The sequence below is a fragment of the Mustela lutreola genome, chromosome 16, assembly GCF_030435805.1.
Source record: "Mustela lutreola isolate mMusLut2 chromosome 16, mMusLut2.pri, whole genome shotgun sequence".
Lineage (NCBI taxonomy): Eukaryota > Metazoa > Chordata > Mammalia > Carnivora > Mustelidae > Mustela > Mustela lutreola.
In genome coordinates this window covers 5,898,656-5,923,450 of record NC_081305.1, presented here as the reverse complement: position 1 = coordinate 5,923,450, position 24,795 = coordinate 5,898,656, and the positions used below count along the sequence as shown (strand labels likewise).

General features: G+C 44.1%; 1 long non-coding RNA gene across 1 annotated transcript in view; it reads left to right on the top strand.

The window, feature by feature from the left end:
• LOC131818825 (uncharacterized) overlaps nucleotides 1-11,507 on the top strand; it is a 79,144-nt gene extending 67,637 nt beyond the window's left edge. Inside the window, exon 3 of the long non-coding RNA XR_009348946.1 lies at nucleotides 11,396-11,507. This is a non-coding gene — a long non-coding RNA (uncharacterized LOC131818825). The remainder of the gene's footprint in view (nucleotides 1-11,395) is intronic.
• Nucleotides 11,508-24,795: the final 13,288 nt, after the last annotated feature.

Here is a 24,795-nt window from a genome sequence, read left to right as displayed (position 1 = left end):
TGACAGGCAGCTTCATGTGCTGTTATTAAACTTCACAGCTAGAATTTTTAAAAGCAAATTATCATGTAAAAATATTCTTGTTATGTTAAACTGGAAATGAAAATAACTTATTTATTTGCTTAGATCAAATCGTTGGAAGCAAAGTTAGGCTGTATTTTTTTTTTTTTCCCTGCCAAATGCTTTGATGCGTTCCTTTAACCAAATGGTTTAAATAGGAATGTTAGTTAAGATGCATCAGCCACAGTGGGGCCATCAGCCTCCTAAGGATTGGATCTTTCCGAATGGTTCAGTGAATAGAGATTTAGAATAGGAGTCAGAGGCTTTAATGTTTTTGGCATTCAACCAAGAGTATAATTTCCTCACAGGTAGTATGGGTAAGCTATAGATGATTGAGAAATGGGCTTATTTATGTGAATTTAGGTACCCTCTTTATGTACCCTAGTCTGCAGCAGCATGTGTGGGTGTTACCGGGATCTGGGACTCACCTTGATGGCCACCAGGTGTCACTGTTGAGTCACAGAAGTGGAGGGGCTGAGCATCTCTCCAGGGGAGGACTTTTAGGAAAACTTACCTGGCCAAACAGCGGGCTCATTCTCCTTCCTTCCCCCCTCCCCTCTCTTCCCCTCCCCTCCTTCCTCTCTCTCATTCTTTCTTTCTTTCTTTTTGTCTCTTTCCCTCCATTCCTCCTTCCTTTCTACCCTCTTTCCCTCCCCCCTCTTTTCTTCCTGCCTTTCCTTTTTTCCCCTTTCTTTTTAAAGATCTCTCCAGATTAGGAGTCCAGGGCAAACAACTGAAATCAGAAGGATATTTTATTTTATTTTTAAAAAAGAGTTTATTTATTTACCTGACACAGAGGGAGAACAGTGAGAGAGGGAACACAAGCAGGGGGAGTGGGAGAGGGAGAAGCAGCCTTCCGGCCAAGCAGGGAGCCTGATGCTGGGGTTTGATCCCAAGACCCTGGGACCATGACCCGAGCTGAAAGCAGACGATTAATGACTGAGCCAACCATGTATCCAGGAGAGTATTTTAGAGTATGGAAGAAAATTCGAAAATTAGGGCAGTGGGAAAAGAAATGCAATATTTGCTCTTCTGTATCCTGGAGAGTCTCCGTGTCTTTCAGTCGCTTCTGCATGCCTGGTCTCCCCCCATTCCCAGCCCAGAGCTAGGCAGTAAATGCATGGAACTGGTTAGACTTGGCAAAGTCACAGAATGTCAGAGCAGGAAGGGCTCTGAAGGGTCATCTAGCAAATGCCTCATCTCAAGTGAAGGGACACCAAGACGTGAATCTATCATCCAAGGTCATAGTTAGCTCTCGAAGGAGAATCTCTCAAAAGGCAAATGAAGGCGTAGGATGTTGGTTCTCAGAGTATGGTCTCTGGACGAGCACTATTCTCGACACCTGGGAACTTATGAGAAAAGCGAATTCTAGGGTTCTATGCCAAATTGAATCAGTAATCCCAAGTTGGGGATCAGCAGTGTATTTTTTAACAAGTCCCCAGAGGATTCTGATTGGACTCAAATATAAGATCTATTGTCAATAGGAGTAGGAGGCCGCTCGTTCCTACTTCCTTGCGCTGTAAGCGTCTCTCCAGGCTCCGAGCTCTGAGTGCAGTCAGTTCTCAGCTTCTCTTTGGAACTTGACTTCATCTGCACATTCCCTGAGAGTTACATGTATTATCATGAAAGCATTAATCTGAATAACAATGATCAGTGGAGAATTTTAAAAGTTTCAATCCCTAAGAAAATTATTGCCAAAACATTGAAATCCCAGAGGCATATATATGATTTGTAAAACAAATTTGTTTTACAAATCATATATATAGTGGGTTTTTTAAAAATTTTTCAGTGTTCCAAGATTCATTGTTTATGCACCACACCCAGTGCTCCATACAATACATGCCCTCCTTAAAGCTTTTAGTATTTTCATTTGCTTCTCACTCTTCTTTTTCTATTCCAGGAGAGAGAAGTTAGTGTTATTAAGCATCTACGTGCCAGGTGCTTCCATGCATTCTTTCAGTTTTCACGAGAAGTCCTATAGGACAGCGTTCCACCAGGACCATATTTTTTATACGCAAGAAATGCCCAAGGTCACATCAGTGAGGGAACGTGTACACAGGAAAGGCCCTGCTTCAATGGCCCTGCTTCAAGTTAATGGAGCTTTATTTCCCTCCCAGATTCTCTTTGCATTTTAAATGGACTTTCAAGTCCCAGAAGGGAGCCACGCAAGAATTCAGTTATCCCTGCCTAGATCTGAGGACTGAGATTTCTAGCGGGTAGGAGACATTAAAGAAGAGAGCCCCCTTGGTTCCCTACAAGGTGCTCTCCCATAAGACATCTTCTACTGCCCATCTTCTGGGCTTGAAAAACAGATCCTGTTTGGGTCTCCCACAGAGAGGAATTTTCTGTAGCCACAGCCCCCACTTCATGGTGTCGTTTTTCAGATATGTTCATGACGGCTCACTCTTCTTTGCCGTGTGTCCTTCTAGGAGTTAACCTCAAGCTTGATTAGTCAACCATGGCCTCTGCTGGGCAAGATTACATTGGCTTCACCACAATTCCTAGCGGTCTCCTATTTTCCTTTATTTGTATATAGGGAAAAAAATAGTTGTTCATCTATTTTTGTTTCTGTAGTTCTTAGGAAAAGCCTGATCCAAGCAGTGATTTGGTGTGCACTAGGAAGCTACTACTTAACCCTTCCCTTGCCTTTTCAAGGTCTACCTTATATTTTCTTAGCAGGAGCTATGGAGGGATTGTGGTGAGGTCATGGAGATAAAGGGAGACACACACAATTGACTCCCAGCTCGGCTGTCATTAGCTTTTCCTCCCTAGCAGACACATCTTTAGAGTTCTAGAACGTTTATGTTGTTTTATGCTTCATCTCATTTTTAGGCTTTCCCCTTCTTTCCATGCTATTCCTTTGTGATGTAAGACTTAATTCTGCTTTTTCATTTTTGAGCAAGAATTTAATTTCCCTTTATGTTTAGGCATCCACTCAGCCTAACTTATCAGCATGGATTTTTTTCTGCTGGGAGAGCTGATCACTCTTGACAACGTTGTTCTCTTTGCCTTTTCCTCATTAGTTACTCTTCCAGTGTGGGCTTTGGAGGGAGGCATGCCCATCTCAGATCTTTGCTTTGCTTCTTACTGGGTTGTATGGACGTGGGTGAGTAGCTTCACCTCTCCGAGTCTCACCAGAATTGAGCCAGGCTCAGGAACACAGGTTCAGACCCTGGGCCACCAGCTCCTGGTGATGCCTCAGGGTTATGGCTGGGTGTTGTATGGCGAGGAGGTTGGCCTCCCATTTCCCCCAGCAGGCCAGCGTCTGAAGGGCCCAGGGCGTTTTCCCTGGGGTGCGTTGGAAGTGATGGTAGCCCAAGTGCAGGCATGCCCTGCCCCAGCGTGAGACTGTTCCCGGCCTCGCCCTTTCCTTGCTCTCTGGTTCTCCAGGGTGGGTCCCCTTAAGTCCCCTCTCACGCCCTCACCCATCTCCATCCATTTCTTTCCGTAGAAGTTGCTTGGACTTGGGACCCCGATGGGCAGGGAAAGTAACTGGTTAGACTCCAAACAGCTCACCTGCTGGGTCGTGCTAAGCCTTTCCTCTTTTGGTTGCCTTGAAGTGGAGTCCTGACAGAATCAACCTAAACACATGTAAAGAATATACATTTATTCCAAGACCCCTTCCGTTGGAAAGCACTGCCAGCTGAAATCACCATGTTGGCTCTTGGTGTTTTCCTTACCTGCCTGTGCATTTGAGGGGAGGAAGGCGCCGTGGTGTATCTGTCTTACGGTTTCTTGCCGGAGCACCGTGGTAGGTGCTTAGCAGATACCAGCCAAATGGCTGATGAAAGTAAGGACCCGGATTCTGGGCTTGGCTTGTGTGACCTTGAGCAAGTCACTCAATGCTCTGAGTCCATTTTTACATGATTGACAATTACCCCTGAGTTTTAGATCAGACTCTCTAGGAATAGCCTCTGGCACGTAGAATCTAGTGACTGATGAAGGACGTGCTCCTGCCTAGGAGGACGACGGTGAGCAGTGAAGGAAGGGGAGGAAGCAGAGCAGGGGTATGATCACAGGCGAAGTCTTTTTTTTTTTTTTTTTTTTTTAAAGATTTTATTTATTTATTTGACAGAGAGAAATCACAAGTAGATGGAGAGGCAGGCAGAGAGAGAGAGAGAGGGAAGCAGGCTCCCTGCTGAGCAGAGAGCCCGATGTGGGACTCGATCCCAGGACCCTGAGATCAGACCTGAGCCGAAGGCAGCGGCTTAACCCACTGAGCCACCCAGGTACCCCACACAGGCGAAGTCTTGCAGAAGAAAGCCCTGGTCTGGTTCTGCAAGGAGACTCTGGAGTATGGGTTAAGCGTCCTAGTCCTCTCTGAGGCAGGGGGGCTGGGCCTTTCATACTCTTGCTCCTCAGTGACTGGCTAAGGACCGGGATGGGAAAGGGGGGTTTGAATTCCCAGACACTTCCAGTTCTCTACCCATCTGGGCAGAGTTGTCCCCAGGGGCTTGAGGGAAGTTCTCCATAACCAGCTGCAGTCTGTGCATGAGAGTGGAAGGGTGGGTGCTGACATCATGGCTACATCCTACCTCATTTGCATTTCTAATACTTTGGTATCAGATGAGAAAATATATGGAAATGCTTGAAATGCTTGAAAACAGTAATGTTCCATTGCAAAGTAAATGGTAGTTTTTATATTCAATAAATTGTTAAAAAAAAGAAAAAAGAGGAGAGAGTCTTGGGCATCTAGAAAGACCCAGAAAAAGGATGTGCATGTTAATCGCACATTCTGGTTCATAAAACGTCGCCCTTAGATAAAATTTCACGTCCTTTGAGAACTGGTAATCCAATGCCAGTTTCCAAAGAATTGTAATTTAAATTAACACTACAACTACAGGCAAGACAATTTAATCTCTGTTTGATGCTTCAGAAGGCATTTGCCAATCTTGTAAGGCCTCAGGGTCGTGATTATCATTGCACAGTAGACAGACACCACTGCAGTTAACAGAAGGGCTAGGGGAGTGGGGAAATGACATCTCTTCTCTGTTTTGTTACGGGAGAGGTGCTGCCTGTTGCTGTATTTACAAATGGATAAACGTTGGAGTGCTGACAAATTTTGGGGCCCAAAGCTTTGATTTTCCTTTAATTATTTGGCTGGGATGGGCCAAGGCAGGAACTCTTACCTGACTTAATTAGATAATCTTGACTATAAAGACATAGACTCTGTGACATGGGTAAACAGAATTTTACTTAACAGTGTCTCATCATGTCCCTAAGGAAATCCTCAGGGGAGCCGTGCCCTGACACACATCTTGCCACCCACATCACACAGTGGTTACGTTTGAGTTGTCATTTGAGTTGTTATTTTGTATCACATGGGGAACAATGTGTTTTCCTAGGCCTAGAGGGACCAAGGTGGGGTTTTCCTTAATGGATTTGTCTTGTCTGTTTGAACTTGTCCATCGCCAAATTAGACCATAGTTGTTCAAAATACCCTTCCTTCCACTACCAGCCATTTTGAAATCACATTATGGATGCATTTTTGAGATCTCGCCACATCTCCTGTATTGCGATAGGCATATATGGGGATGCAAGAAAATGTAAGATCCCCCCAAACTTGGGGCAAAAATGAAGAGGAAAAGAGAAGAAATCGTACCTAGAACCAGTTAGGAATGAGAGGCAGAGAAGGGACAAGAAAAGAGAAAAGCCAATATTGGGCCCATTTATGTGTCATGAAGACGAGGGACACTCCTGCATAATATTCCAAGATGTCTTGAGCTTTTGTAATTGACCTGTTTGTTGTTTTCATTATTTTCTTTTTCTTTCCTTGTCATGAGCGGCTGGCAGTAAAACCAAGGTGTTCGTTGACTTATTCATGAGACGTTTGTCGTACACTTTCTGTAGGTGATAACTTAGACCTGGCGCTGTGTTCAAGGCCCTGAGGACGTCAGAGTTGAGAGGGGGGACGGATGCATTATCCTCCAAGGACAGTGAGCCTTGCTCAATGGAGGGAAAGGCCAAGGGCGATGAGAGCATTGAGGAGGTGCCCAAATGGAAGAGAGGGAAAGATGTTTCTGTTACACAACAACCCTAGTGGTTACAGACCCTAGCCCTGAAAAGCAGGGAACCCCAGAGCCAGCTGCCTCCTCAAGGCACCTGGAAATTTCATGGACAGAAACGCAGCTCTGGTGGTTGCCTGGGAGAGAACCAGTACATTTCCTTGTAGAAAGTCCTGGTGAGATCCTATGACTTGAAGAGGCAGTGCTATTCTCGTGAGAGGCAGAATATACAAATGGACAATGATAACGGCCAGACTACATACACAAATAGAACCTGATTACAACCTCTGTAGCACCTGGACCCAAATAGCTAGGACTTCATCAATGACTCCCTAATTTTGCCTCTGTGTCCAACTTAGGACCAAATACAGAAAGTCAAATCTGCTCTCCTAACCAATGGCAGGGGATGGCCCGCTTCATTAGCACACCCATAGCTTTTCCGGGCCAACAGCCTCTAATCAGAGCATAGCCAGGGTCTTCCCAGTTTTCACTACAAAGCTTTTCTGCTCCCCTGCCGACCTCTAAGTCTCTGCCAAATGCAAGTGATGCTGATGGACTCCCCAGCTAGAGCAAGCTCTGCTTGCTTATCATCTGAGTAGTCTTTGTTAATTTCTAGGTTTTTTTTTTTTTTAATTTTTAAAGATTTTGTTTATTTGACAGACAGAGATCACAAGTAGGCAGAGAGGCAGGCAGAGAGAGAAGGGGAAACAGGCTCCCACCAAGCAGAGAGCCTGACACAGGGCTCGATCCCAGGACCCTGAGATCATGACCTGAGCTGAAGACAGAGGCTTTCACCCATTAAGCCACCCAGGCACCCCGTATTTCTAGGTTTTGATAAAGGGCATATCAAAGCATGAATATAAGTGCTGACATCCACTAACCGCGCAATGAATGTTTTCTCCTGATAGGGCACCCCCACCTTCCCAGCGACATGCCTGGAAAGCTACCTCTTTTCTTCCAAATTGGTTGGAAGTAGAATGGAACTTTCTAAAGTCTGTTACAGTCATGATAGGGAAGGACATCTGCAGCCCTGAGGGGACCGTGAGTTTGACGAGAGAGCAGGTGAACTGCATGGGCAGGACCAGACCGGGCTCCAGTCCCACGCACAACAGCTCAAAGACACTTTCAAGAGTTGCACAGAGAAGACCAAGGAGGGGAAAAGGATACCTTTCAAAGGCAGAAGTCTAGTTCTAAGTCAACAGTGTTTCTACCTCCTCCATGGGTGTTTTGTGATAATAAAGTTTCTGGTAAGCTTTGTACAAATCACACTTCTATAAATCGGGTCCTACCTCCCCCCTGATTTACACTTTCATCTAAGTGCTGATCTATCATCATTTCTTCCCCTGGCAGCCATCCTTATGACTTGCCTCTTAATTCTAGACTCCTTCGCAGATAATTAATGAGCTCTTAATACAGCTTATGGGCACCAGAGGGAACGCAGTATTTAAAGATGCCTTTTTTCTTTTTTGTAAAGTGAAGAATCCCTTTGTCAAACAAAAAAATAAAAATAAAAAATAAAAAACAAAAACAAAACCACATACATCACATGAATTTGGCAAATATTGCCTTTTGAACCTGTGGACTGTTCAAAGGCAGTTTAAGAAGTTTGCTTGAATTGGGACATGATACTCTAGAGGTTGAGCTACACAGCCATCCCTAAAATATTCAGGGTGGGGAAGAGGGTCTTTTTAAAACTTTTAATGAACTAATTGATACTATTTTCTTCACTTGTTAAAAATAGTTATTGAATGCTTACTATGTGCTAGTCCGCATGCTAGGCACTGGAGATACAATGGTGAGCAAGACACCTGTGGTTTTTGTGCTTGTGATGCTGCTCAGGGCCTGTTGAGGGAGACAGACAGTGAGCAAATAATTGTTTCACTATGCTTTTTTGTTGTTGTTGCAACATTTTTATTTTTTATTATTTTTTAATTTATTTTCAGTGTACCAGAATTCGTTGTTTATGCACCACACCCAGTCTCCATGCAATACGTGCCCTCCATAATACCCACCACCTGGCTCCCCCAACCTCCCACCCCCTGCCCCTTCAAAACTCTCAGATTGTTTTTCAGAGTCCATAGTCTCTCATGGTTCATCTCCCCCTCCAATTTCCCTCATCTCCCTTCTCCTCTCCATCTCCCCACGTCCTCCGTGTTATTCTTTATGCTCCACAAATAAGTGAAACCATATGATAATTGACTCTCTGCTTGACTTATTTCACTCAGCATAATCTCTTCCAGTCCCGTCCATGTTGCTATAAAAGTTGGTGGATGGAGAAAAAGTCTCTGATGGAGGCACAATACTCTATAGTGTATATGGACCACATCCTCCTTATCCATTCATCTGTTGAAGGGCATCTTGGTTCTTTCCACAGTTTGGTGACCGTGGCCATTGCTGCTATGAACATTGAGGTACAGATGGCCCTTCTTTTCACTACTTCTGTATCTTTGGGGTAAATACCCAGTAGTGCAATTTCAGGGTCATAGGGAAACTCTATTTTTAATTTCTTAAAGAATCTCCACACTGTTCTCCAAAGTGGCTGCACCAACTTGCATTCCCACCAACAGTGTAAGAGGGTTCCCCTTTATCCACATCCTCTCCGTCTTGCTAATTTTGGCCATTCTAACTGGTGTCAGGTGGTGTCTCAATGTGGTTTTGATTTGAATCTTCCTGATGGCTAGTGATGATGAACATTTTTTCATGTGTCTGATAGCCATTTTTATGTCTTCTTTGAAGCAGTGTCTGTTCATGTCTTCTGCCCATTTCTTATATGATTATCTGTTTTGTGTGTGTTGAGTTTGAGAAGTTCTTTATAGATCCTGGATATCAGCCTTTTGTCTGTACTGTCATTTGCAAATATCTTCTCCCATTCCGTGAGTTGCCTCTTTGTTTTCTTGACTATTTCTCAGAAGCTTTTGATCTTGGTGGAGTCCCAAAAGTTCATTTTTGCTTTTGTTTCCTTTGTTTTTGGAGACACATCTTGAAAAAAGTTGCTGTGGCTGATATTGAAGAGGTTACAGCCTATGTTCTCCTCTATGATTCTGATGGATTCCTGTCTCACGTTGACGTCTTTTACCCATTTTGAGTTTATTTTTGTGTATGGTGTAAGAGAATGGTTGAGTTTCATTCTTCTACACATAGCTGTCCAATTTTCCCAGCACCATTTATTGAAGAGACTGTCTTTTTTCCACTGTATATTTTTTCCTGCTTTGTCGAAGATTATTTCACCATAAACTTGAGGGTCCATATCTGGGATCTCTACTCTGTTCCACTGGTCTATGTGTTTTTATGCCAGTACCTGCTGTCTTGGTGATCACAGCTTTGTAGTAAAGCTTGAAATCAGGCAACACGATGCCTCCAGTTTTGTTTTTCTTTTTCAACATTTCCTTAGTGATTCGGGGTCTCTTCTGACTCCATACACATTTTAGGATTGTTTGCTCCAGCTCTTAGAAAAATATTGGTGGAATTTAGATTGGAATGGCATTAAAAGTATAGATTGCTCTAGGCAGTATAGACATTTTAACAATGTTTATTCTTCTGGTCCAAGAGCATGGAATGGTCTTTCATCTTTTTGTGTCTTCTTCGATTTCTTTCATGAGTGTTCTGTAGTTCCTCGAGTACAGATCCTTTACCTCTTTGGTTAGGTTTATTTCCAGATATATGATGGTTCTTGGTGCTATAGTAAATGGAATCGATTCTCTAATACTTTTGATAAATGCTACCAAGGGACCAAAGTGGGAGGCTGATGAGGCCTGAACTAGTCTGAAGAAGGAGAGTGGCCAGGGGACTGATAGTTAAACTGAGCTTCTAAGATGAGTTAGAATTTACCCAGGGATAGGGCACTGCAGACAAAACAACATGTGCAAAGGTCCTGAGGAGAGAAAGAGCCCACCCCTTTTGAGAGACTAGGAGGAGGACTCTGGGTGGAGCAGAGTGATGGAGGCAGAGAGTGTGAGAGGACAAACCTGTCGAATAAATGTGGGCCCCATGGTGACAGTTCTTAGGGACTAAGTGTTTTGAATTGTATCCTTAGAACAATGAAGAAATTATTAACATATCCAGCCAGGGAGGTGACATGCTCAAATATACCTTTTAGAGAGAGAATTTTGTGTCCACTGTGGGGAATGGATTAGAGGAGATAAGGAAGGGATCAAGAGAACCCGTCAGGAGCCCATGACCTTTGTCTAGGATAAAAGAGGTGGTGTTCAGTGGTTATTCCATCAAGCACAACCCACAGGAGAACTGGGTAGTGAGTGTTAGGCTTTGACTCAGCCCATTTCACAAAAGAGAAGAGAGATTCAGTAGTTCTAGAGCAGTCCGCAGCCTGCCTCCTCCCGGCCACAGGGGCCCATGGCTGTGTGCAGCATCTTCATTCCAGCCCTTGGCCTGACCCCAGGTCAGTCCTAGCTTCCTCAAGGCAGGCACAGACGCAGGCATCACCAACAGCTGGTCTGATATCCACCTAGCAGGCTTTAGACCAAGGGCTTTCCTCAAGAGCTCTGACTTAGGAACTGGGATCAGGATGATGGTCTCTGTACCTGGGCTTGATAAGAAGACTCTTCCTGATGCAGTCCCCAATCTTCAGGGAAGTGTTTAAATGTCCAGGGCCCCCAAAACTTATCTTCATGGCCCCTCCATCATTCACCAGCCAGAAAGGAGTTCTTAAATGACAGCAGGTAAAAGAGCTTTGGGTGGGGGATGGGGGAAGCTTCCCTAAAATGTAGGTTCTTGAATTCTAGGAATTCTAGGAATTCTGCTTCTGGTTTGTGGCTTGGAGCTATGCACTTCTTGATAGGTTATATACATCCCCTTCCCATCATTTCTAATTCAGGTGGTTTTTAAATCACTTTAAAGCTCTGGAACCTTTCTCCAGCAGCTTACGCCTCCAGGATGCTGGCTTGCATGAGCTCAGCAAAGCATTGCCTCTCATTCCAGGCAGTCATTCATGCTTCGAGGGTTCGAGACTGGGTGGGATTCATGAAAAGGGGAATGGCTTGAGAGCCAAGACTGAACCTTCTTGCTCCCCCAGATTGCCTAATTCTGAGAACTGTCAGATGGTTAATAAGCCTGCCCATTGTTCTCCAGAGATACTGATTCAGTGTGGCCAGATTTCCTGGAAGCTTGTGACTTTAGCAGGTGCCTTAGGTGATCCTTATGATTGACAGGTTGGAGACCTTAGTTCTGGAGGCTCATGGATAGCTCTGGCCCTCAGGGCTGACAGCGAGCTCTGGGTATTCTTTGGGGACTTCCAGGATCCCAGGCGTCCTCAGGGTCTTTGGTTCTGAGAATTTTGCTGGACCCTGAGTGGTCTGATACATCATCTGTCTTTGCAGCCAAGCCCAGGGGAGTACCAGTGGAGGTAGCCATTTCAGGCTCAGGACATCTAGTGGACATGCACCATCTACTGCAGAAGGCCATCCGAGCAACAGCTTCTGCAAACCCGAGAAGTGAGTAGTTTCACATATATGCACAGTGGAGGCTGGCAAATCTGAAATCTATAGGCAGGCTATCAGACTGTATTCTCTTGGGCAGCAGCTGATGCTGTAGTCCATCGGTGAGGATTTCTTTCTCCTCTGAGAAACTTCAGGTTTGCTCTTAAGGCCTTTCAACTGACTGGATGATGTCTACACTGATCATTGAGGATAATCCCTTTTATTTAAAGTCAAACTGTTTGCAGATGCTAAGCATATGTACAGAATATCTTTGCAATATCTAGACTGGTGTTTAATCGAATAACTATAGCCTGTCCAAGGTTGACACACCATAAGGGAGCCTGAAATGAGGCCCATATTCTGGGAGATATTTAGGAGAGCATGGGCCAGGTTAGAAGGAAAGTAGAACGTGTGAGTAGAATGCCTCGGGCACAGACTTGGCAGACCTGAGTGGCCCAGAAGGAAGTGGAACTTCCTGTTAGTGGCTTACAGCCCAGGGAGTAGATTAGGGGATGAGTGGACGGCCACTGACTGTAGGGAAGCAGACAGGCATTGATAGCTATAATCCTAGGATTCTCCCTCATTATTCATAATTCAATTGGTTGTGTTAATGGCTATGCTATGGTAGATTAATGTTGGTATGGCTTTCTATTGTCCAGGGAGGGAAAGTCCAGTCTGGAGCAATGTCCTGCCTTAGGGATTGGTATGGAATATTCTAACAAAGATTAAAAAGAGAATGTTGACAGGTAACCTTTTATTGGTGTGTGGAGCTCTCTGAAAAATTTAGATATAAAAAAACATATAAACAGCAGAAAAGTGACAAACAAACAAACAAAAAACCCCTCATTCCCCAAATCAAAAGAGTAGACCTGAGCTTAAAAGTTCAGGTTGGCCGCTGGGTGTTGAGTACTTGCTCTGCACCAGGAACTCGGCTAAGCAGTTTGGTTACATTTTCTTACTCAGTATTCACAACAATCCTAGAAACGACGATTTTTTTCCCTTTAGAGAAAGGGAACTTGAAGTCCTGAGAGGTTAGGGGACTTCCCCAAGGTCATGTGGTTACTACTTGGCAGATCTGGGACACAAACCCAAGTTGGTTTGACTGAAGAGCCTCTGCTCCTGTCTCACTTCCTCTAAAGCCTAGAAGAGCCGAAACTTCTGAAACATACTAAAGACAACTAGCAAAAGCTTTTTACTACCATTTGGGGGGAAAATGGATGAATAAGGGAAGGACTTCTTGGGGGACATTTTAACAGATGAAAGAGAAAGCAGAGTTCCTTGATTGTTGTTGGAATTCCGACTTGTCTACCAGGGAGAATGATCTCGCTATGGAAAAACAGTAGAATAGAGGAGAGGGAGTGGAGGCTCAGTGTGGGTGTGAAGGCTGGAAGCTGTGCACGGCCCATGGACTTGAGCTCAGGTCTGAAGAATTTGTGAAATTCTACTTGCAGGTCTGTTGGAACTTGGAAATCTTAAAATTTATGTGCTGCTTGCTACATGGACTACAGAGAGGTTACTTTTAAAATTTTCCCTTCCCTTTTGTCTGGTATCTGCTCCTTCTCAAGCTATGACACTTGGATGGGCATATTTTTTTTTCTTTCTCCACATCTGTTCCTTGAGAGCCCTTTGGCATAGGAAGCATGTGTCAAACACAAAGGGTTCATACACATACATATATGGCCGACTTCTTAATGAGCTAAGTGTAAAAACGTCCTCCCTCTGTCTGTCCTTCTTATATGAGCACTACCCCTAAAAGAATCGGGTATAGCAGAAATAACTCAGTAACAAGAACAAAAAACAAGCTTTTATTGCCCATGTGTCTTGAGGCAGTCAGGGTAGGCTGGATGGCTCTGCTGATCTTGGCTCGGCTCACTCCCATGTCTGGGGGTCCAGCGGAGGGGGTTGGCTGGTGTATTCTGACTTAGGCAGAGTCAACAGTGTGATACGGGTCTTCTTCATTGGTTTCTCCCTCTTGCACACAAGTCTAGGCATGTTTTCATGGACGTGCTGGAAGCACTTAAGCATAAGCAGAAATAGTAAGACCCAAGTCCTTGGAACTAGCACACGCAACTCTGCTGTATTCTGTTGGCCAAAGCAAGCCATAAGTTAGCCTAGAATCAAGAGGTAGGAAGACAGAGTACACCTCTTTAATAAGAGGAACCAGAAGGTTATATAGAAAGGAGGCATGTGCCAAGCATTGCTTTAGGAGCATAAGGGTAAGCTGTTCTGTCCTATGCTTGAGTTTTCAAGTCTGGTGAAGCCAGTACTGTCGATACTGAATCCTTCCTTGGGCTGCAGGTCAAGTTTTGGCTAATGAGTGAATTTCTAGTGTATTCTTGATCCGTGCTGGGCATACCTTTTTTTTTTTTTTTTAAAACCATCCACCACTCATGTAGTATACTCATGTGTATGCCTTTGGCTAACTATAGCAAATAGTTCTCTCCAAAGTGGAGAGCAAAACCCTTCTGAGACTTGTCCCAATAAACATTCCTATTCAGCACTTGCTGGCCATTGTCTCATTATTTTTCTTCAAACTGTCAGAGAAGAGGGAGGAATTCCTTGGTGGATAGGAATGGGGCAGGGAGGTGAGGGCAAGGCCAGGGGGGTACAGGAAGATGCGGTGAAAGTCAGTAACTCAGATCTCTTCTTCGCCACAAAGACAAGCCTGGTGAACTGCACCAGTGATTCTCCCGTGTGATGCTTCTTTGACTGAAACACAGTTGTTAGGACTCTTCATTCTAATTCCATAAGAACAGCAACCGGGTTTGCTTACTTTTTTCTAGATACCAAAGGCCTTACATAGTGACATGGTTGGTGTTCTTTAAATGTTTGTTTGTGGAGTAGAAAAATGAGGTGTGATTGAAGACGGGCTACAGATAGATTTTGAGGTTTTCAAAGGAGGAGGTAAGCTGTAGATGCCACCCGCCGGTGGCTTTGACACTAGTAGATGGCGCCATGTCAGACGGAATTACTCAACGGAGAGCTCATGAGGCGGTCGAAAAGGAAGCTGGGATTGTTGGGAGACAGAATGGGTTCACCAAGAACTGGTCATGTTGAACCAACTCTAATTTCTTTTATGATCAGATTATTGTACTTATAATATCCTAGGGGCATGAATTGTGTGATGCCCAGTAAGGCAGCTGGCATAATATTTTATAAAAGTCCTGTAGTCAACAGGGTGAAACGGGGGTTGGATGAGTTAACAGGTTGATTTACAATTGAATGTTTAACCGTATATGAAGATTCTCTACTAATGCCAATTTTGTTTTTTCAGAGGGCAAAAGGGAAGTTTCTCCGCCCGTACATTGCAGGGCTCTCCTTTCCTTATCTTGTTAGAATTTATCAATGGCTGAGAATCAGTCATAGTGGGCAAACCTGTTAAATTTCCAAATGATTCAAAGCTGGAGGGAAAGGGCTTACACGTTGGATGATGGAGTAAGAATCCCACATCGTGTTGACAGACCAAGACGATGGGCTGCGACTAGAAGATGAATTTGAATAGGAATAAATTTACAGCCGGGAATGGACCTTGAAGAGTAATTTGCAGAGGTATGAGATAGCAGAGCCCCAGCTTAACAACAGCCCACAGTCAATTAGAGCTGATTCTGTGACATGGCGAAGAAAAGACTCTGTGCCTAAGCTGAGTTAATAGAAGCTGAGAGTTAAGATCAAGGGAGATTATAGTCGCCCTGTCTCCTGAATTTATCAGACCACAGCCATTCAATAAGACATTTAAGTACCTCCCTGTATCAGGGTCTTAGCAGGGCACTTTACTTGTTCAATAAATTGGTGTGAGTTACAAGGAATTCCTACCTCCTGACACAAAAGGTTTCGGAAAGCCCCTAGCTTAGACGGGGCACTCAGCAGGCACCGCACGAATGTCAGATTCACAATACGGCCCAAGCCCTTGTTTTTAGCCTATGGGGTCAATTTGCCTTTTACTCTTTCACTATTTCTAATCCCAAGTCCCATCTTACAAGTAAATGGACTTATTTGATTTGAATTTTCCTATTTTATTAGTCAGCATTCCTTCAATGGCCCATTTGATAACATGAGGGCTCAGTGTCCATTCCTGTTTATCCCCTATCTCTCCCCTGTTTGGACGTTCGTGTCATTCTCCTAAGGCAGAGAGCTTATTTCATATTTTTGTGGGAAATAATCAGGAAGAGTTCAAGATTACATTCTTCTTTTTCTTTTTTTTTTTTTTTAAGATTTTATTTATTTATTTGACAGATGGAGATTACATGTAGGCAGAGAGGCAGGCAGAGAGAGAGGGGGAAGCAGTCTCCTCGCTGAGCAGAGAGCCCGATGTGGGGCTCGATCCCAGGACGCTGAGATCACGACCTGAGCCGAAGGCAGAGGCTTAACCCACTGAGCCACCCAGGCGCCCCAAGATTACATTATTCTTATGGCTCATAGTTTTAGAACAAGAGAGAGACCTCCTGGTGTTTATATATCAGAGAAAACTGATTGGCCTGACTTAGCCTGTATGGTCACTCCAGAACCGGTCACTTCTGAGTGTTCACCCCTATAATGGCAGTAAGGTGTGTATATGTGTGTTGGCATGGGGGGTGGGGAGTCCTCCGAATAGTCATTTTAGCTCCATGTAAACCGCATGGAATTTTGCCCAGCAAAGAGCAGGGGTACATACTCAAAGAAATGGGGAGCCTGGGCTAGGAGGACAGTGTATCTATAACTCTTTTCCTGAAGAAATGACTAAGGTATGAATGGAGGAAGGGAGGAGGGAGGTAAGGTTTGTAGGAGGAGGAGGAAGAGACAGGACTGAGGGAACCCTTCATCTTTAAGTGTGCTCATCAGCTCCTGAATGAAAGGAGGAAGAGTAGCTGTGGTTCCTTTGGATCAAGCACTATTTTAAGACCATCACAGAGGACGCTTTAGCTTCAGGCTGAGGTTTGCTGCTGCCTCTCCCCGGCTTGAGTTCGGGGTTTGTACTCTCCGCCTCTCCTTTCCTGCTGTTTGGCCGTGTGAAGGAACGTCCTGGGGGACGCCCGACGTCCTCGGGGGGCAAAGAGTGGTAATTTGCAAGGAAGTCCTGGGTCTGTTCTGCAGATGTCCAGACAGAAGCAGGAGAAGACACACTCATGTTAAGCTCAGTTCCGTTTCTGTCTCTGCTTGCCACGACTGATCATTCTGAAGGCTCCCACAGAGCAGAGAGTTGGGGACTTTTCCCCAACCAGTGGAGGAGCTAGAGGACCTGCTGTGGGGTTATGTACTCCCTGCGAGTGGATGGGAGCGTGGATTTGTGGCTCTAGAGGGTCTGATGCTCAGACTAATTCGCACACCAGGGTCCCTGAAGCCCTTCCAAACCATCACACCCTCCGCCTCTTGATTACCTGGGCTGACGGGAATGCTGCGTGGGCACCCAACGAAGTCGTTAATCTTGATGTCACCTGTTTTGGCTGCGGACTTCGCTCTAGGGCTCGAGAGTCATTTTGCAGAAAGTATTCAATCCTAATGATGTTTATCGTGACTGATATTAGAATGGGTGAGTTCTGTAAGTGCCATCAAGCCAGCTGGCCTGTTGTTGGAAATTATTTGGTATCAGAAAATTGGCCTTCAGCGAAAAGGTCACTGCAGATTATACACAAAATAAGTGAGCTGGGGGAGATTTGGGGTGATTATTTGTACTCAAGCTTAGGTCTACAAATGCCATCTTTTTATTTATTTTTTCCTGCCTCCTTGAAAAGCTGTACATCATTTGCCTTTCCATTTACCTGTGAGATGTTAGGAGTGAAAACCCACTGCAATTTAGCTACTATAAATTCTAAGAACCCATCATACCTCATTGTCCCTAAGCTGAGAAGAAAGGTATACAGTCAGGTATTTTCATATTTTTTACCTTAATGTAGATTTTACATGTAGGTTTGTAATATTCATAGATTCACATAAGTGCATGAAATATGTTCAGGGATATATTAATATATATGCATTTAAAAATATTCTTCATCCATGCAATATATATTTGAAATATATGGCATGTGTGTGTGTGTGTGTGTGTGTGTGTGTGTGTGTATACTTTTTAAAAAAGATTTTATTTATTTATTTGACAGGGAGAGAGGCAGCGGGACAGAGAACACAAGCAGGAAGAATGGGAGAGGGAGAAGCAGGCTTCCCACAGCACAGGGAGCCTGATGTGGGGCTCCATCCCAGGACCCTGGGATCATGACCTGAGCCCAAGCAGTTGCTTAACAACTGAGCCACCCAGGTGCCCCGGCCTATATTTTATTTTCTTACAGCCTTGTAAGACAGATGCCATTATCCTCGTTTTTATAAATGAAGAGACAGAAGAAATTAGGTAACTTTCCCAAGATCATGGGATCAGTAGGGGTCCTCAGATGCAAATAATAGAAACCAATCATGATGAATTCAGCAGAAGATAAAATATCAAAATGGTGCTGGGCAGCAGCGTCTCCAGGATGGCTGGGGATAGAGGTCTAGAGACCACACAGCCAGGAATAACACTGCCCTGAGCCCCACTCCTGCTACCTGAGGTCCAAACCCTGAGATGTGTTGCTCACAGAACACCAGAGAGCCAGCGAGCCTTGGCCACTGCAGCCTCCGGAAGATGGGTGAAGCTGAGGCTGGTTGGTGCCTGTTAGAAAGGCTGCCTCAGGCTTTGCTTCTTTGACAAACTTGCTTCCATTTCCTTTTTTTTCCATTTTCCATTTCTTTTTCCTGAAAAGAAAATACATTTATAAATGGGGAAAAGCAGGTCTCATACACAAATTCCAAAAGGGAAGTTCACGGTTATTATGTAGCAAATTGTTAGAGAGGCACTGTACTATAATCACCAATAAAAAAGGACAAATAATGTTCATTGCGGGGAGGGATGTCTGGGTTGCTCAGTTGGTTGGGTGTCTGCCTTCTGCTCAAGTTGTGATCCCAGAGTCCTGGAATCAAGTCCTGCATCGGGTTCCTTGCTTGGCGGGGAGTCTACTTCTCCCTCTTCCTGCTGCTTCCCCTGCTTGTGCATGTTTCCTCTCTCTCTCTGACAGATAAATAAAATCTTTTAAAAAAATAATGGTTTGGGGGAACCATGTGAGTTTTGGGCTTGTGACAGAGTAAGTAATCACTTCAGTGTTTTTTTCAACCACACAGGTAGTTGATGAACATTTAAAAAAATTAAACATTACAAACATGTGTCAAATGGTCTTGACCATTGTCAGCAGCCCCCAGGGAATTCTTCCATATGAGAACCCATCACTATTCTTAGTACAGATCCTTCTAAACCTTTTCGTATGTGTCTTCACCCAAAGCTTCACAGACCATGGGTAGCATTGTTAGGTGTGTGTGTTTCCTTCAGCGCCATGTCTTAGAGACCCCTCCATATTGGGATGTCCAGATTTACCTCGTAGTTTATGTACTGGGTGGCATTTCAAGATATGACCACATACAGCAGCTCACTCTGACGGTCCCCTGCTGATGCACATCTAGGACATCGGAGTTTTTTGCTATTGCCAACAGTGTTCCAGTGAACAACATCCTTGAACATGTCTCTCTGTGGACCCTGTGTTTCTCCAGGGTGGCTGTGAAAAGCGAAACGGCTGAGTCACTGGAGATGCACATTTAAATGTTAATAGATCCTGGCAAGTTGCCCTGGAAAGTTCCTGTACGAAATTATACTCCCACTGGCGTTTTGAGACAACCATTTCCCCACATCAATGACATTAGCAAACTTCTTAATTTTTGCCCATGCGAAGTGATTTTAATTTGCAAGTCCCTGAACACTGGTAATGATGAACATCTTTTGCCTATTTGTTCACTATTTGTGTTTCCTCTTTTGTGTGTGCTCTATCCCTGTTCTTCCGTATCTCATTTGTAGACTTCTGAGGATAGGATGGTGTGTCTTGTCCCTTTGTTGTACCTCCCAAGCCCATCACAGCGTATTACGAAGTAATTGCCCAAATACATGATGAAATGATCCAAGTGAGTCATCATAACCTCTAACCTAAGCATGATTTTGCACTTTTTTTTCAGAGACACAGTCTGAAATCTCTTTCTCTGGACTGAGGATTAAAGCAGAGTATTAGGCCTTTTATGGAAAAATCAGACCCCTTTCTATCAGTCACTGTTGCTGATAGAAAGTTGTCCTGGAACACAAAGTCAGAGACCTCCAGACACTTTAAAATTCATTCAAACTTGTGTGGGGGCCAAGATGGCCCTGCACAGTGGTTTTCCTGACCGTCACTTTTGCCTGACCAAGACTGCCCATACATTCAACAAAATGTGTCCCCTAACTATGTGCTTTTTTGAGAGGTGGTTACTAGCATTGGAAGACTAAAATCCTCTAAGTACATGTCCAGAATCCTGGCTTTCCTGGAAAAACAGTAAACCTGGGGACACTGGGCCTTTCAGAAGACAGAGTCCTCCCCAGTTTACCATAATCCCTGGGTCTTTAGCTTCTGGAGGCATTTGAATCTTCCCCTTCTGGTGTTCAATACAGTTGGAAGATAAAAGTGAACCCATTTAAAAATGAAGAACAGAAAGGGCGCCTGGGTGGCTCAGCTGGTTAAGCATCTGCCTACGGCACAGGTCACGATCTCAGGGTCCTAGTGATGGAGTTTTGGAATACAGATGAGGTACAGTGGGGTGAGGTCCAGAGCCGAGGGCCCAGAAAGAATTCTTGAGACGTCTTTGGTGCAAAATGGTGGTTTTATTAAAGCACGGGGAGAGGACCTGTGGGCAGAAAGAGCTGCTGCCCCGGGTTTGTGCGGCTGATTACATACGTGGGAGTTTGGGGAGGTAAAGACAAGTGAAGTTTCAAAGGGATTTTTGTATATTAAAGTAGAGTTGCAGGATACTGGAGGTCTTGCCATTGTCAGGTTAAGGTTGTTTTCCTTCTAGTAAGGCGTTAACAGTAAGATCACTGGGAGCTTCCTGGAGGAACATGACACTCTGCCCGCTTCCAGTGTCTGTCAGTGGGCTGCGGGTTATAAGGACATTTAATTGTGTCTACATTTCCTCCTAGAAGCTAGGTTATTGATAGAAATGCTTTGTTCTTGTAGATTGCTATGGCATTTTGTAAACGGAGGGAGATTCAGTCTTATAGGATTGTGATTTCTATAAGTTAACTATTTGTTTTTTCCTTTTCTTAGCTTTAGGGCAGCCAGGAGTGCATGACAAATGTCATATATATCCCATGGGGAGGGTTGTGGGGTGTCCACTTCTGCTTTGTCCTCAGCTTGCCTTCTGTTCTTTCATCACTAGGATGGAGCCCCCTGTGGGGCTCCCTGCTCAGCCGGGAGTCTGCTTCTCCCCCCCACCCTCGGTCCCTCCCCCCACTCCCTCTCTCTGTCTCTATCTCTGTCTGTGTCTCAAATAAATGAATAAATAAAATCTTTAACTTGATTAACAGTTGTCTTATGTAGTTGGGTGCTACCATACTGGGGGTAAATATTTACAATTGTTAGACCTTCTTGGTGGATAGACCCTTTAAGAATGATGTAGTGTCCTCCTGTATCTCTGACTCCAGTCTTTAGTTTCAAATCTAATTTATCTGATATGAGAATCGCTACCCCAGCTTTCTTTTGAGGCTCATCACATTGAAAGATGCTTCTCCATCCCTTCACTTTTCAGTCTGGATGTATCTTTAGGTTCCCAAATGGGTCTCTTGTAGAAAGCATATGAAAATAAAGAATAGAAAAAATGACAAGGCAGCGTGAGGTGAGTATCTTCCGGGTGATAGCATATGGACGTGCAGAGGGATTCTGGAGGAAGAAGAGGCCTTGCAGGCTGGAGGGGTCACAAGAGATATATTGAGAATTAGCTGGGCCTTGAGGGTAGACAGACCTGTGGGTGGGGACGGGGTGAGAGAGAAGGAAGGCCAGAGGTAGTAGTGTTAGTGGACGTTCAGGTAATACTGTTGTGGAGAATGTGTGCATTTCCATGACCTGAAATTCACAAAGACCAGGAGCATTGCTGTTGTTCACGATGGACTTGAAAGCTGCAAAGTAGAGTGGGAAATTTTGTTTGCATTTTCTCCCAAATGACTTGTACCAGGAGATACAGGGAGATAGTGTTAGAGATGTGATTTGGGGAAGGCCATAGAGGTGCTTGGCTTCCCAGGGAAGAGTCTTGATCCTGTAGGTGATGGAGAATCTTCGAATTTAACTTAGAAGGTGATTTCAGTTATATCCATGGTGTCATAACCGCGACCATTTATTACTACTTTTTATGTTCCTCACACTATGCTGAGCTTTTTAAAAAAATTGAGGTGAAATTCACATAACTTAAAATTAGTCATTTTGAAATGTAAAATTCTGTGGCATTTAGTATATTCACAAAGTACTAGCCAGCACCTCGCTCTAGTTCCAAGATGTTTTCATCATTCTAAAAGGAAAACCCATAACCATTCAGCAGTCACTCCCTTTCCTTTCCTCCTCTCTCGACCCCACTAGCCTGCTTTCTGTTTCTATTCATCCTGGATTTTTCTCTGTCCGATTTATCGATCCTAAATATCTCATCTAAATGGAATCATACGATATACAGCCTCTGGTGCCTGGCTTTTTGTACTCAGTATAATGGTATTAAGGGTGACCATATACACATCAGTACATCGTTCCTTTTGATGGCTGAATGATATTCCATTGAATGGATGCACCGCATTTTGTTTATTCATTCACCATATGATCCACTGGTGGCTTTCTGGGCTGTGTCCACCCGTCAGTTATTGTGAATGGTGCCACTATCAACATTCATGTGTGAGTATCTGAGCATTTGTTTTTAATTCTTTTGTGTAGAAGTAGAATGTCTGACTCAAATGGTAATTTTATGTTCGACATTTTCGAGGCTTTGCTGATCTGTGTCTTTTTTTTTTTTTTTTTGGGTTTTTGTTGTTTCAATGTCTTTTTTTAAATTTTTTTATATTTTATAAACATATATTTTTATCCCCAGGGGTACAGGTCTGTGAATCACCAGGTTTACACACTTCACAGCACTCACCAAAGCACATACCCTCCCCAATGTCCATAACCCCACCCCCCTTCTCACAACCCCCCTCCCCCCAGCAACCCTCAGTTTGTTTTGTGAGATTAAGAGTCACTTATGGTTTGTCTCCCTCCCAATCCCATCTTGTTTCATTGATTCTTCTCCTACCCACTTAAGCCCCCATGTTGCATCACCACTTCCTCATATCAGGGAGATCATATGATAGTTGTCTTTCTCTGCTTGACTTATTTCGCTAAGCATGATACGCTCTAGTTCCATCCAAGTTGTCGCAAATGGCAAGATTTCATTTCTTTTGATGGCTGCATAGTATTCCATTGTGTATATATACCACATCTTCTTTATCCATTCATCTGTTGATGGACATCTAGGTTCTTTCCATAGTTTGGCTATTGTGGACACTGCTGCTATAAACATTCAGGTGCTCGTGCCCCTTTGGATCACTACGTTTGTATCTTTAGGGTAAATACCCAGTAGTGCAATTGCTGGGTCATAGGGCAGTTCTATTTTCAACATTTTGAGGACCCTCCATGCTGTTTTCCAGAGTGGTTATACCAGCTTGCATTCCCACCAACAGTGTAGGAGGGTTCCCCTTTCTCCGCATCCTCGCCAGCATCTGTCATTTCCTGACTTGTTGATTTTAGCCATTCTGACTGGTGTGAGGTGATATTTCATTGTGGTTTTGATTTGTATTTCCCTGATGCCGAGTGATATGGAGCACTTTTTCATGTGTCTGTTGGCCATCTGGATGTCTTCTTTGCAGAAATGTCTGTTCATGTCCTCTGCCCATTTCTTGATTGGATTATTTGTTCTTTGGGTGTTGAGTTTGCTAAGTTCTTTATAGATTTTGGACACTAGTCCTTTATCTGATATGTCGTTTGCAAATATCTTCTCCCATTCTGTCAGTTGTCTTTTGATTTTGTTAACTGTTTCCTTTGCTGTGCAAAAGCTTTTGATCTTGATGAGATCCCAATAGTTCATTTTTGCCCTTGTTTCCCTTGCCTTTGGCGATGTTCCTAGGAAGATGTTGCTGCGGCTGAGGTCGAAGAGGTTGCTGCCTGAGTTCTTCTCAAGGATTTTGATGGATTCCTTTCGCACATTGAGGTCCTTCATCCATTTTGAGTCTATTTTCGTGTGTGGTGTAAGGAAATGATCCAATTTTATTTTTCTGCATGTGGCTGTCCAATTTTCCCAACACCATTTATTGAAGAGGCTTTTTTCCATTGGACATTCTTTCCTGCTTTGTCGAAGATTAGTTGACCATAGAGTTGAGGGTCTATTTCTGGACTCTCTATTCTGTTCCATTGATCTATGCGTCTGTTTTTGTGCCAGTACCATGCTGTCTTGATGATGACAGCTTTGTAATAGAGCTTGAAGTGATCTGTGTCTTTTTTTTTTAATCTTCTCACCAATCAGTGGGGAAGAGCCATAGTTACCTCTTACAGGTAAGAAATTAGAGGCAAGAAAACTGAGGTCCAGAGAAGTTACATGGTTCTCCTAAGATTGCACAGCTGGAAGGAAAGTGGTAGAGTTGGGATTTAAGCCCAGGACTGGTTCTGAGTTTAGAACTGGAGCCCTTAACCATTAGGCCGCCTTGCCTCCCTTAGAGCACCTGAGGAGGATGGCATTATGCATCAAGAAACGAGCTCATTTCCTCACTCAGGGAACCATTAATTGAAAGAAAATTTTTCTTCTGGCTGCAGGAATTTACCTAATGACAAAGCTACGAAGCCACCTATTGTCTGTTGAACTGAACAAGAGTTTTACCAACAAAAGGAAAGTGAAAACAATCTCTGTAGGCACTTTTCTGCTCCCTTGTGCAGGCAAACATCATTGCCACCTGGAAAGAGCAGGGACACATTCTCCCAGCCTTTCCCCCTTTCAGTGTGCTTGTGGCCATCCCGTTAGTCTATAGCCACCTCTAATCCCTTTGGTGGGGGACTGGTGATTTCAGGTACAGTGGAACTCTCAGGTAGCGTATCTGAGTGGGAAGTTACCCAAACATCTGACTCTTCATTTCATGTAGGGCTTTCCTACTGCTTGCCAGGGAGAAGCCAGAATAAGTGGTGTTCCAGGGTGCCTGGGTGGCTCAGTGGGTGAAAGCCTCTGCCTTTGGCTCAGGTCATGATCCCTGGGTCCTAGGATCAAGCCCTGCATCGGGCTCTCTGCTCAGTGGGGAGCCTGCTTCCTTCTCTCTCTCTCTGCCTACCTCTCTGCCTACTTGTAATCTCTGTCTGTCAAATAAATAAATTTTTTTTTTAAGATTTTATTTATTTATTTGACAGAGAGAGATCACAAGTAGGCAGAGAGACAGGCAGAGAGAGAGAGGGGGAAGC